Source organism: Miscanthus floridulus, chromosome 14, assembly GCF_019320115.1.
Source record: "Miscanthus floridulus cultivar M001 chromosome 14, ASM1932011v1, whole genome shotgun sequence".
Lineage (NCBI taxonomy): Eukaryota > Viridiplantae > Streptophyta > Magnoliopsida > Poales > Poaceae > Miscanthus > Miscanthus floridulus.
The window spans coordinates 68,302,533-68,318,022 of record NC_089593.1 but is presented as its reverse complement, the minus strand read 5'-3'; the positions used below and the strand labels follow the sequence as shown (position 1 = coordinate 68,318,022).

Sequence of the window (15,490 nt, the reverse complement as noted above, 5' to 3'; positions counted from 1 at the left end):
CGTTGTTGGTATTTATTAACTTGTCACTTGTTTTAAGTAGTCACCTGTGATATGCCTACATCTCCTAGCATCACTTGTAGTAGTTGTCATCCTAATGATGGTGACAGAAATGCTTGTTGGTACTACGTAGCATTGCTACTAGAATAATACTAAGTAGTTCTTTATTTATTTATGTGACTATATATATATATAAGAAATCTGTAAGCGCACTGATAATTATACCATTGTAGCACTTCACCTAGAAGTATTCCAGGTATCGTTATTTATATTTTTTTACCACAGGAAAGGTCTGGCACGGACATGTATTGATAACTTATACTATTAATGGAGAAATAAACCATAACCAATGTCCTACTCATAACAGGGGTAAGTCATAGGATAAGATATATGATAAGTATTGATCAATGATAATGATAAATCACTCAAAGTACTCCTTTCTATGGCATTAGCATGGTCAGGTAGAATATTAGAGGAATAATTCCTAAGTCATTCTTAATTACAAGTCAAATCATATATTGATTAGTGCAATTATACCTATTAGTTATTGTTAAGATTATCTTCATATCTACACATAAGGGATATTACTAAGGAAGATTAAGAACAGAGCTTGTTCTCCTTCGTAACCGGACCCTATGTGCGCCTATATTCGGGGAGTGGACTACAAAGGACTCAACGGGAGTGTCACATCCGCGATCTACCACATGACCCATAATATAGAGTGTATCCATAGGTAAACAACGTATAAGCACCACGCTTACACAATGTCGACCACTCACCTATGGTACCTTAGAGTGAGCGCTATACGAAGTTATGCATAAACATGGTGATAATCTAACTATACTAAGCATATAATCAAAGTAGACGATGAACATTATAACAAAGAACATGCATAAGATGAATACTAATATTGCCATAACAATTGTAACTAGCATATAAAAATAATGGAGGTACAAAAGAGAGGGGGTACAAAGATTATACCAAACCACGCTCTTGACATGATCGGGAATTCAAGTGAAGCCTGCCTGTCTCCCTCTAGACCTAGCCTAACTAGCTATGCCCTAGAGTTGGTGGAGCTATGAGGATGATTAGGGTTTTTGTCTTCTCAAATGACTTATGCTTATTCCTCGGGGGGTGGCAGGGGCTGATATATATAGCCCAGAGCATCCAACGTGAGCCCTTGGATCAAACCGACTTTAAGTACGATGTGGATGCAACCTAGGAGGCGGTGGAGAACCGACATTCGAAGGAGGGGCTAACATGTGGGACTAGGGGACTGGGTGGCTTATAGGTGGGGTCGGCCTCTGCCCCTCTACCTTGGCACGGAGTCCTCTAGAGTCTTCTAGAACCGTCTGGTGTCCGTTTCGCTGCGGATAAACGTGATTAAATCTGATATTTATGTCTACCTTGATGGTTTTCTAGATAAACCCTGCAGAAAATACAAAATCACCAAAACTCGTAGAATTTGTTAGTTTAAACCCCTAGACATTCGTTGGTGATTATATTTATGCCCTTATACATGTTATATTGATGGTTTATATTGGTTGTTAACTACCATCAACAAGCTTCAATGCTCCCTGGATGGGCATGGCGGCACTCAATCTCAACTCCCCTGGCGAAGGGTGGCCTAGAATGGCGGGCTATGAGGCCTCCTTCGCTCTGGCTCGTAGGATGGAGGCATCAGCGACAGCATGGGCCTACCTCCCATTCGCATCCGTAGTGGCAGTCAAACCCTCGGCTTACATGTGGCTCATAGTGGCGGTGGAGGAGGCGCCATGGCCACACGCACCGTGTTGTGATCCTAGGGTGGTGGATGTGGCCCTCCCTTGCCTCATGTGACCGCCGATGTGCGCGGCTCGTGTGGATCTACATCCAGCGTGCCTGCTGGATCCAGGAACCGCGGTGGATGTTGATGACCCACGACGACAACTTTTGCGGAAGACAACTTCAACATCAACCACCAGAATGATGCTGAAGACGACGAGATCCAAGAGATCCTTCCGAACGCTCAAGTCCCGGTATATTCTCAAACCTAGACAAATATGATTGATGTTGTAATTTACCGTTTTCGTAATGTATGTATGTACTCTTGTTATGCATGGATTAAGCTAGAGTGGATAGGGAAAATTGATCAGAACCAAATACTGGGACACTGTGTGATATTTGGGTTGTCCAAATTAATAAGGGTAACTGCATGAAAGGAACCATGAACAAGACAGGGATGAGAGAGGTCATAGGAAGGTATTTTGCATCAACCAATTTGGTCCATGATAGAGTACATATCGCTAATAGGATTAGGCAACTGAAGGGACTATGGCAATTCATACAAAGACTGCGCAATGACACTGGCTTAGGCCGTAGAGATGATGGCACTATTGATGCCACTAATCAATGGTGGGAAGACAACACTAAGGTACTTGCCAAACTACTTGTTTGTTGTTTCACATCTACTTAGCTGTACACTTACTCACATTGATAAGTTGTGCAGGGCCACCCAGACTAGAAGAAATGCAAGTGGGGGTGGCTAGATTACATGGATCAATTGGACCAAATGTTCCATGATGTAGCTGTTGATGGCTCCACCTCATTTGTTGCTGGAGAAAGTGTCACTGTGGATGAAGAAGAGGAGGAGGCAGTTGAGGACCTTGATGTGCGCACTCTAGTTAGCATCACTAGCCACAAGAGAGCAAGCAGCACAAGCACCACTGGCTCTAGTCCGCGCAAGCAGCCTAAGAGCCCAACAGTTCGGACCATGAACAAGTACATAAGCGAGAACGCTAAGATTCAAGCTCAAAGGAATGAGTACTTCAAGCAACATTTGGCAGCGAAGCAACAAAAGGAGGCTACCAAATATGACAAGATTATGCATGTGCAGCAGTTGGCTAGAGAGTGTGGTGTAGAGGAGACAAACCAAAAGATGTGGTATGTTGTGCACAGGATCTGAAGTGAAGAAAGCAATATGACGTTCTTCATTAGAACAACTACAGTGGAAGGAAGACTGGCCTTCATTGAGGAACATGCAAGGGTTAACAACCTGATCTAGATCCTATTATCTTAACTTCAGTCTGTCTTTTGAACTTAGCATATCATTTGAACTAAATGTGTCATTTGAACTATGTCTGTCATTTGAACTGTGTGTCATTTGAACTATGTTTGGCATTTGCACTATGTCTGTTATGAATTCAATGTTGTACGGTGTGATGAATTTGAATTATGATTGTGATGTGAGCATGTGCACTTTTTACTAGCATATGTAACTGAGTTTGTGATGCATTTATGCGTCAGGATAGTGTGTCAGCAAGAGCTAGGGACACTTATGATGAATCAAGTGATGAGGAAATCTTTAGACTTCTTGTTGAGGATGATGCCAGTGAATTTATGGATGGTATGCTTTTGTTTGCTATTCACTATGACAAATACTGTAATAGGGCTAAGAGGAGGAAACCAATGCTAACTGGACTGCAATGGGTAGAGAGAACTCTAGAAGATAGAAACAGATGCTACAACATGTTTAGAATAGGCCCAACTGTGTTTCATTGACTTCATGATATGTTGGTTGAGTCATATGGCCTCAAATCAAGTACCAAGATTACCTCGGTTGAGGCTTTAGGATTATTCCTCTGGATGCTTGGAGCACCACTGTCAGTTAGGCAAGGCGAGGATAGATTTGAGAGATAACTAGGCATAGTTCGCAACAACTTTGAGAAAGTTTTGCAATGTGTGGTTAAGCTAGCTGTAGACATCAGTAAGCCAGTTGACCTAGAATTCAGAACAATTCAACCTAGATTGTCAAATCCTAAGTTCCCTCCCTTCTTCAACAATTGTATAGAAGCACTAGATGGCACTCACATACCATGTGTGGTGCCAAGTGATAAGCTGGTTTAGCACATGTGCCGTAAGGGCATGACAACACAGAATGTGCTAGCTCTTTATGACTTTGACATGAGGTTCACATTTATTCTTGTTGGATGGTATGGTTCTATACATGACATGAGAGTGTTCACTAATGCTATGACCAAGTATAGCCACATCTTTCCACATCCACCTACAGGTAAACACCTTCTAATGTTGCATTTGGAGCTTCTAGTTCAAGTAGCTGAAACTTACAAAAATGTTGCATTGTGTAAGAAAATTTTACCTGGTGGACTCGGGCTACCCAAACCGTCTGGGTTATCTTGCGTCCTACAAGGGAACCGAGTACCATCTTCGGGAGTATTGCGACGGCCCAGAGCCATAAGGTAAAAAAGAGATCTTCAACTATGCACATTCATCTCTTAGAAATATCATTGAGAGGTTGTTTGGAGTTTTGAAGATGAAGTGGGGGATTTTGTTGCATATGCCAAGTTATGCACCTCATAAGCAAAGCCAAATTATCATTGCATGCATGGCACTCCATAACTTCATTAGACCGAGTGGAATAGTGGATATGGACTTTGATCATTGTGATCGTGATGAGAACTATGTTCCACTGGAGGCATCGGTCTCTCAGCCACGTACTCATCAACCGTCGGCAAGGGATGAATCCGCAATCATGAATGGTTTCCGTGACCAAATAGCCCTTGGTTTGTTAAATAGAACATGCCAATTTGAATGGTGTACTTCTATTGTGACGTGTGTGATTGATTTGTATGGATGGTGACAATTGAATTGTGAACTTAAACTATTGAATAATTATGCAATAAAGTGTAATTTTTTATTGTTTCTAAACACCGCCGGGCATGGCAACACCGCCAGCGTGCAGCGTCTTGGCGAGCAGCACCACCAGGGAGCAGCAGCTAGGCGCCGAACAGCAACAAGGCCAGCATGCAGCATGCATGGCTGCCAATTAATGAAGCAAATAGGTCATTAAATGAGGACAAATCAGTCTTTGTTTGGTAAGTGCTAAAGTTTTGCCATGCATCTAAATACCAAGATATAAAGTTTGAATGTCTAAAGATTTGCAGCAAAAGATTAGGGCTAAAAGTTTTGCCATTCCAAATGCATCTAAACAGGCAATTAGTCCATTTTAACCAAATATGAGGGACTAAAATATGGACTAGAGACTAAAAGACAGAAGTCCCTTAGGGTGAGGTTTATTAGGATTTATGGGCCAAATTGACACTCCATGACTCTTTCCGGTCCCCACCCCTCCCGATCTCCCACTCTACATGGAGGATATTTTAGTCTTTGTTCAGCAGCTTTAATATCATTTAATATCCTCTAATCCATTCAAACAAACACCATTAGAGATTACTATTTAGTTTCTGTTTTAGTCTCTGTTCCTGTTACTCGGAAACAAACGGGCCCTCAAAATCAGAGGCAAGCACTGGCTGCTGCACTTGCCGCTCAAAAGCCATCAACGAGCTGCTCTGCTGAGAGAGCACGGTCGGAGCGCTTGGCCCAAGGAAGAGCACCGGCCTGGTGCCTGATGCACGCGGCGCCTAGAGCCCACGCGTGCGTCCCTCTGAAGGAGAGCAGCACCCCTGCAAAGAACGAACATACAGAGATAGAGAGTCGCGGACGGACGCACTGGGAAACGACGCCGGCGGCAGAAGAACAGCACACTCCGGTGCACTCTGAGCAAAATGCGGCTACACTCTGAGGTAGGCAGGTGCTGCACTGCTCGACCCTACACCCAGGGACGAAAACGATACAGATATTTTTCGACTGTATTCGAAACCGAATCCGTTTAGAGGGGTTGAGATCTGTCCGTATCCGAGTCCGGATATCCAACATCCGATACCATATCCGTATCCGAATACTCAAATCGCATATTTATGATGTCGATATCCAATCGTATCATATCCGACATAGTTGACACTATTCATATTCGAATCCGAATCCGGACAAAAATATAAAAACAAATGTAATATCGGTGATATCCGTCCGTATCCGATCCGTTTTCATCCCTACCTACACCGCACCGGTGGCCAACCGACTCCTGACGGTCAGGAACAGAGACCGACTCCAGAACGAACAGAGAAAAGGGACGACCACAAAATCGAAGGAAACTCGATCAAATCACCATGATTGGATCCCAAACTTCGCACAGAGGATCACAAGTGAGTGAGTGAGCTATCTCTGAAAGAATCATGGCCCAATTTCTACCCAATCTCCGGAAAATTTCAGATTGAGCCAACAACACGAAAAAGTCCCAAAAAATGAAAATCGTCGATTTCTCGCAGCTCGAGTCGATTCAATCAAATGAACTCCTAGGAAAACTTCAACTCATGTCATAGCACGAATCGATACAAAAAGAACGAACCGATTTGGACTCAAATCGATGAAACGAAAAATCCCCCAAAATAGCTTCAACTCAAGACAAGATTGCTGCACCGTTGGGTGCTGAACAGACAGTGAAACCCCGCTTAGCCCAACCCTAAAAAAAAGAGTAAAATTCACTGTATGTCCTTGAACTTGTTCTGCAATGTCATCTAGGTCTATGTACTTAGAAAACCAGGTTTACAGATCATTTAACTCGCTAAATGTATCATTTACATCCAAAACCGGGTTTGGAAGGCTGTTTTGTCTAGGCCTAGACTGCCACGTAGGCCTACAGGTAGAAAGGACGGGAAATCTCCTGCCATTTTGTTGGTTGTTTTGCAGTCTCCCCCCTGGCCATATTGCTCTCTCCCTCCTTTATGTATGTGTTCCTCATTTCCTCAGCCCCACTTTCTTTCCCCATTCTCATTCTTCTCCATCAGGCACCAGATGCCATGGCTACCCCTTCGACCTCGAGCTCCAAGAAGCAGCTGCCACGGTTGAGGCCAGACCTCCCCCTGATCTGGTGCAACGAGTGTGGGAAGGCTGAGGTGGTCAAGCGCCTATCAACAACGATATTGAATCCAAACCGCATCTTCTTCGTATGCCCCTATCATCAGGTATTGCTTCAATCTTGATTTGCCAACAGTTTAGTCGGCTTGGAGTTTAATGCCTTATATTGTTCGTTCTTGTCAGAGGGAAGGACGTGGTTGCCCGTTTTTCTACTGGAAGGCAGACTACGTGTGGATCTGTTGGGCAGGCTAAAACGTGCACAAGAAAAAGGAGAGCAGATTCAAGATGTACAAGATGAGGCCGAGGTTGAAGGCTTGCTGAAACCCGAGGAGGAAGATGGAGATGTCAAGAATGTGCTTTTTGTGTTAGTGGGCACAGCTAAGGTTGTAGTAGCATTACAGAAGGTCTTGGTACTTCTGTGTGGTTGTGGTGTTGTGGCTTTATTGTGCATTATCTTTGTTCTGTTGAAGATATGAACAACATTAGAATGTAGGCTGACAACCTTAGTGCCTACGAAATGAATGTAGTCAATCCCAGTGCTATGTATGAACTCAATCCTTTGTTATGCATCAATAAGATTTCTTATAATTCATATGTATGTATGCACAGATCAGATAAAAACATACAATTATTCAAATAAGTCAAGCAACAAGAGTGAAAATGTCACTGTTCATTACTTCCAAATAATAGTCTGCATCCATACGGAGGTTTGGTGCTACCATAGCATAGAAGCCAGACATGTCAATGAGCTCCATCTTAGACTTGACACTATCTTCAGTAAACTAACACATCCAACACACAGACCTCATAGCAGGTTTGTAACTGTGTGTGTGTGTGCCATCTATCTGTCCCAAAAGGTGTACCAAAAGCTATACCCAAAAGTTGTACCAAAAGGTGTACCCAAAATCTATTAACAAAATGGTTAATGGCTGCACCATGCCCATCAGTTCAGGTTTGGTGCTGCAGTAGAACCAAGATTTGTTGCAGGACTTTTGTTCTTTGGTGGATTTTTCTTCTTCTTTGCAGGTTTCTCTCCAGCGGAAGTGCCATTCTTCTTCTTTGGCTGATTCTTGCGCTTGGACCTTCCTTGTTTTGTTGCTGTGGTGAGGACAAGTGGCCTTGTAGTGGGCTGGTTGTTGTCGATGAATGATGAGGAAGGGAGAGACCCATGATCAAGTGACACATTCACAGGACCTGCTACCTGCAAGAAGATGAAGACAAGTGGCCATGAATTGTGCTGCATTAATCACAATGGAATTGTGCTACAAGTAGTTCACCTATGCTAACATCTGGGACAACATGGTTTCTTGGACCTCCAATGGTTGCACTATGGGCTGCAGGTGCTGTTCTGGCATCACTTCCTCTGTGCCTTGCTGTGTATAGGTTGCATTCTCTTCTTCCTCATCTCCTGTTGTTGCTGTAAAAGATGATGGATGCCTTCTCACTTGTTGTTTCGGCATGATGACTACCTTCTTCAGTGGACATCCCTTGGAATTGTGGTTAGGCTCATGGCACCAGGAACAGTGAATGATGATGCCATGCCTGGACATTGAAGGTCCATTTTTGCCCTGAATCTCATGGGGTTGCTTCCTCCTAGATTTGGGTGGCCTTCCTATCTTCTTCTCATATATTGGAGGCTCAATATTAGGACCATTCATCTTCATCTAGTTGGTCTTGTCAGAACATGGCATCACATTGAATCATACACAGCACTATAAGTTTCAGTAGTGTTGCATTGAGGTATGACATCTTCAGCAGGGATCCTTTCATGTCTCAGGCAAGAGATGGCATGACTATAGGGAATGCCAGTCAAGTTCCACCTCTTGCAGTCATAGTGCTTGTCATAGATGTTAACTGTGTACTGGTAGTCTCTATCTTTCACTTCAAAAACACCTCTGCCAGTAGGAGAAACATAACAAGTGTTGGCCCACTCTGAGTTTTGGAGAATTTTCTTCCTAATCTTGGGATAGATAGGGCCTGACCACTTGTCATGAACATCCTGCTGCTTGTTGTACACCCTGTTCATTAGTTGGTCTTTGATCTTCATAATCATGCTGAGGATGGGCATTTCTCTTGCATCTAGTATGTACTTGTTGAATACCTCACATGAATTATTGAGCAACATATCACACTTAGGAAACTCACTAAAAAAGCTCTAACCCAAGTGTTGGGAGGCATCTGTTCTAACCATCTATGTGCATATGCATCTAATGTCTTCATTTTCTCCATGTTCTTATCCTAGGCAGCCACGATTGTGGACCTAGCACAAGCCCAGAGTTGGTTTTTGAGGTTCTCACCTTGGAAATGACCTTGAAAGTTGGAGTACAAGTGTCTGACACAGAACTTGTGTTCTGACTCTAGGAAAACATCTTAGACAGCAGGTATAAGTCCCTCTAGATGCATTGAAACAGTTAGTATACAATACAGAATAAGTTTTAAAAAATGGATAAGTCATCAAGCAGACAAAGTATATAACCTTTTGCTTGTCAGACATTATAGTCCATGGATAAGTATTTTGAATCCCAAGGTCTTGCTTGAGGGTCTCAAGGAACCATTTCCATGTACTCTTTGACTCCACCTCCACATAGCCCATTGATATAGGAAATATGCAATTGTTTGGGTCTATACCAACTGCAGTCAGCAAACATCCTCCAAACTTGGTCTTAATGTGACATCTATCCAAGCAAATGATAGGCCTGCAGCCAGCTAGGAACCCCCTTTTGCATGCATCAAGTGAGAAATACATGTGACTGAAATGGCCATCATTGAGACCAACATAGAAAGTGCTTCCTGGGTTTGACCTCCTCAGTTCATTACCAAAATCCCACAACAGGTTGAACTGCTCAAGCTCATCACCTTATATCCTATCCACAGACATTCTCCTTGCCCTAGCTAACTTGCTCCTAGAGGGTGTCAGGTTCTAGTCCTTCTGTAGAATCCTTGCAAAATTGCCTAGTGTCATCTTGCTATCTGCTCTAAAGGTCTTAGTGTACTTCTTTGATAGCCACTTGGCTGTGCACCTCTTGAGAACCAATTCCTTCCTGCAGTTGTGCTCTCCCACATAAGTTTTGACCATGAATGCCTTATTTCTGTTGTCTAATGAAGCATACAATGTTCAGGGGCAGCCAACAGCACAATGAGCCCCAACCCTGCTCCTGTCATTCCTGGGCATCCTAATGTCAACTCTGTGCTTTAGGCTGTACTTTGTGATGGCTTTTCTTAGGAGCTCCACATTAGAGAATATCATGCCTACCTTAAAGGTTGGATTGACTAGATCCTCAAGGTTGAATGATTTGAACTTCAGCTTCACTTGGCCTTCTTTAGCTTCACGAAGAAGATGCGGCTTGGATTCAATATCGTGGTTGACAGGCGATCGACCACCTCAGCCTTCCCACACTCGTTGCACCAGATCAGGGGGAGGTCTGGCCTCAACCTTGGCCGCTGCTTCCTAGAGCTCAAGGTCGAAAGGGCAGCCATGGCGTCCTGGTGCCTGGTGGAGAAGAATGAGAATGGGGAAAGAGAGTGGGGCTGAGGAAATAGGGAAGACATACATAAAGGAGGGAGAGAGCAATATGGATAGGGGAATACTACAAAACAACAAACAAAGTGGCGGGAGATTTCCCGCCCTTTCTACCTGCATGCCAACGTGGTAGTTCAGGCTAGACAAAACAGCCTCCCAAACCCGATTTTGGATGTAAATGATACATTTAGCGAGTTAAAGGACCTATAAACCTAGTTTCCTAAGTACGTAGACCTGGATGACATTGCAGAACAAGTTTAAGGACCTACAGTGCATTTTACTCAAAAAAACTCGAAGGAATCGAGTGATCGACTAATCTAGGTACGGGCGAGCTGAATGCAGAGATCGCTGCCGGAAGTGATATTCTGCTGGGTTGAACTGCGCGCGGTGCAAGCTTACCCCAACTGCAGAATAGATCCCGCGATAGGATAAAAACCAAGGTGGAACTGAAACTCACTTGCTCCATGATGAAGACGCTGAGGATGACCAACGCCAAGGTACCCGCTCGATCCATCATGAGGGTGGCCACCGCCTCGGGCATCACCTCGAACCCGCAATGACAATGAACGTTGAATGGATCCCGTTCCTCGCTCCCTGCTAAGGGCAAAGGCCTTTAGCTCAAGGGCTCAGTTGGCGAGGTAAAAAAAGGCCAGAGGGTTAAGAGAGCCTACAAGTCATCAGTCACTTCCCTCCATTTTCTAAATTGATTGGAACTTTTTTTATTATGGATGGGGAGGCGTCAGAAAGTGTTAGATGTGTCTATGATTGGTGGACCCATATGAGGGAAGGCATTGAGAGGTGTCAACGAGGGAGGCGTTAGATGTGTCTATGGTCGGTGGGCCCATATGCGCCGTAATGCCTCCCAAGTTGAGAGGATTATGACTTCAAATAAAAGAGTGGCAATTCCTTTTCCATAGTTATTTTTTTAATCAAGGGTAAAATGGTAAATCCACAATTATAAAAATAATGTTTTGAGTAGTATAGTTGGGACATATGATTTAAGTACTATAGTTAGATGAATATTTGCTTTTAAAAAAGTTGAATATTTTTGTCTTGTTAGGGTTCATTCGTCGTCGTCTCTGTATTCTCCGTCTCTGTGCCGCCGCTGTCCGCCACCATTGATCCATCCATGGGAGGACCTCGACACGCTGCATGGCTCCTGCATCATCTCCATTGAGATCCGGGTCCGACCCCTTCTCACCAGCCCTTAGCTCCCCAGCCGAGCACGTGGAGGCCACGGTGGTGACTGCGCTCCCAGTCACAGCTTGTGGTCGTCCCCGCTGCCTGTGGGGTGCGGGTGGCATGGTGCGCGTGTCCACGGACGCGGCGGTCCATGGTGGTGAAGCTGGAGGGTGGGCTCGGCAAGCCGGTGCCCACCACCAATTACCGCACCTGCTACGAGTACGAGCGCCGTGAGGGCTGCTCACGTGTGGCGGGCGACGAGGAGGACGACGACGTCGATGACCTGGAGGGCAAGTTCAGCTTGTAGGATGGCGGCATGGGGCATGACGATGACCCGCAGTATGTCACCGAGTCCATGCTCAGGGCGTAGATGAGCTACGACCACGGCAGGGACGCACATCCTGGCTTTAGCCCCATCCCCAATGTGTCGCTCGTCACCAACGGCGAGATGGTACACGCCTACTGCTCTCCTCTTCCTCTGCTGCTTGCATTGCTTGCTTTCGGTTGAAGTTTGCAGGCTAAGACATACAAGCAAACGAAGGCATCATTGCTATAAAGCAACAAATAGTGATACTTAAGTGAATAAGAATTGCTATAGCTCGTTTGTCCTCTGCCTGAAACTCTATTGTCTAAAGGTCCATGATTGCATAGATAAGTCACCGAATTGTTGTATAGAAATATGAATATGCCAATATGACACCCAAGTGTTTTTTCTGCTAATTAAACATTGTCATGTACTGAGTATGTCCCTTTTCATGTTTGTTGTTCCACGTGGGATGATTTGAACAGTTGATTCAGTTACCTATCTGAATAATATCGCTTAAACTTATCTTGCCTGTTACCTTAGCATTTTACATGTCTCAGTTCTGAGCTCTGAATATTTGCCAGCTCTTTTGGTTCTGATGATACTCTATTTATTTTCAATTCCATTGGTGTCATCACCCCTGCATCTTAGCATGGATGGGATCAAACCTATAACATCATGATCTGTATGGTGTACATTCATTTCACTTGTTTGATAGGAATTGCATGTTGTTTTTCTTCCAAAGGAAGCAGCTCATCTTCTAATGTTTGTTTATTTTTCATGTCATCTGAACCAACAGGTATTGGTGCCACTTTCAAGGCCTTGAGGGCATGGCCGCCAACAACATGGCTACTAGCCTGAACCAGCAAGTGATAGCAGATGAAGGGAACGCTGAACGCTCACAGAACGAAGTCTTCTAAATCATTGCCTAGTAGTTGAGGCATGTTTAGGATTGCAACATCTTCTTGATCTTGGATATGTGCAACTGCATGTCGACTTACTTTATTTAAACTAGTTGTAAGGCTGCTAGGTGCTTTGCTTAAACTTCTGTATTCTTCATAGCTCATATTGTTCTAGGCTTATAAGCATTTGAAATCACTTGGATATATCGTTGGAAGATTTGGTGTTAGTTGGACAATGAAACATAGTTGTACTTGTGACACTGATCAGAGCTTAAATAGAGCAGCATAACATAGGATAGGGTAGAGCATAGCATAGCATATTGGCACTTTTGGATCTTACAGCAGCCTAGACTTGTACAACAAAATAGTTTATTTGTCAAAAACTTGAATGCCGGTTATTTTTCCCACCTAATTGGGCTTTACAGTTGTGTCGATCCAATTAGATTTGTGCAGCATTTTCCATGTCATTTATAGTGTCTGTTGAAAAGATAAAGTATATGTTGGCACCCTGTATATTGAGTTGTTCACTGCATCTCCATGTTGCATTTTGAGATTTCAACTTATTATCTTGGAATTTAAAGTCAAACCTTCCCTTGTGTGCTCAAACCAGTACTTTTTGAGGATGATCTGTAGGACTTCAAAAGTTGTATTTCGAATTTGGTTGCTAAAAATACTGAGCTAAAGTTTTGTTATCTAGTTACCTATCTATCTAGTTAATCTCTGAGTTTGTTAAAGTTATATCCAGCTTCTATCTTACCTATGTATCTAGTTAGCACTGGCAGTTTTAGTCTGATGTGCTGACAATTGAAGTTGTCCCAACACGCCCTGCACTGACAGTAGGTGAGGCTAAGCTTATCAGTTGCCTCCGTAGGTTTGACTTAATTGCAAAGCAGCATTGTATAGTCGATTAATTAACTTTGTTTGCAACATATTTCTTCTCTCATCTGTGTGTTGGAGTGCTTGCAACATATATGTTGGGGTGCTGTGTAAATTCATACAGTGATTGGATAGTGAACAACAACAGCAACCAAGATGGAGCAGCAGCAGCACAACAGCATTAGTGACCCATACATATGCACAGAAACACAGCAGCAACAGCATCACCACCATACAAACGGCTCATCAAGAAGAGTTCAATAAATTGAAGAGACCAAGCTGTTGCAATGAACGCAGGAGAACATGGCAAGCTGTTGTACCAATGATGAGTACAAAAAGTTCTCTGAACTACCTATATACTGAAACCACAAGAACGTAGCCACAAGGAAATTAATTTAAATTAAACTAGGCATGGCTTCTAAATCTTGGCTTGGCATCAACCTCCCTTTGAGGTCCACGATCTGCCTAGGCATGGCGACCACCTTCTTTTGGAGGTCCTCGATCTGCCTAGCCATGGCTTCGACATTCTCTTACAACTCCTGGATCTCCAGTTCCTGAATGAGTGGGCACGACGGTAACTGTGGAAGATAAAGTTCATTAATTAGATAAAGTTCATGAATGAGTAACACCAGATTTTCAATCATATTAATTTAATTTTCAAGGCTATATGTTTATAGCAACCTCAATATAATGAATGTCAAGGTGTAGGCTCAAATGAATTTTTTATGCCATTGTCGTAACTAAAAGTGTAGTACCTAGGACACTCTTACTACAGATCAGCAATATAGACAAACATACCATGCTTGACAGAAACAAATTCACAAGAGATTAGCGAATCATGTGATCTAAAATAGCAATTTCTCAAAGATTTCATTTATCTAGCCAATTACCAAACCAATAAGATACCTTGTAGGTTGACTCGGCGTCGGTGCTCGTATCCGAGGACATACATCCGTTCATGCAGTTGCGCCACTCTAGATTCAAGCAGTTGCAGCACATCTTGACGGAGTCGCTCCCCAGGGACAGACACGGAGCATGTCCGTTCCTGCAGTTGCGGCACGAATAGTGCTTCTTGACGCCCCCGACGATCTTAAAGTGCTTCTTGATCACCACAATATCAGCTTTCTGCTCATTGCTAATTCTTCTATGTGAACATAGAAGACAAGCAAGGTCTCGTTCTGCTATTGGATGGTTGTGTTCATAGATGAAATCCTTCACATATCACTGCCCTGTGTTCTGATCCCGTGCAATCACAAATTTAGTAGGGCAGCCAACACGAGTAATATTCCACGGCTTCCGCTTCTTAATCTCCCTCTTCAGCTTCTTCTCTTCACGGAAACCTTCACAACGGCAAACAAACTTCCGAAGGGTCATCTCATTGTGTCCGTTGTCCCACTCACAATAGCTTTTCCTCACACTAAATCCTTTTCCCTTAGTGTATTTGTTATAAAACTGATATCCTTCTTTTTCACTACCAAACATCTTTCTAACAATTTCATTGTACTCCAACAAAGAATCAAGACCCAGCATTTCCTCCTGCATCAATAAAAAAATAGAGTACATTAGTATGCCACGACCAAATAGTTGCATCATCCTACAAGATATCTTATGCATAACAGGTTCTTTGCCTACAAGCAATCATCAGTAAAGAAAAAGAAATGACCAACCCCAGTTAACAACTCCATCACAAAGAGCGTCATGACAGCAGCAAGTTCGAAATTAGATTGCTCAAATCACGTGTGCAGTTATAAGTACCACTTAACCCACCAAAAATAAATAAACCTATATGAGGAATACAATATATGCCAAGAATCAAATTCACAAACAAACATTGTTTACCATGTGCATCAAAGCCATATAGCACATGTTCAAAACTATGGCACCAACAGATTGCAGATAGATAGTCACACATCAAAAACAAGTTCAGTAGCAGAGCATGCAGCTGAAACCAGATTT

At 43.3% G+C, this 15,490-nt stretch overlaps 1 pseudogene; it reads right to left on the bottom strand.

Annotated features, from left to right (window-relative positions):
• Positions 1-8,440: 8,440 nt before the first annotated feature.
• On the bottom strand, positions 8,441-11,605 carry LOC136503647 (uncharacterized; annotated as a pseudogene).
• Positions 11,606-15,490: the final 3,885 nt, after the last annotated feature.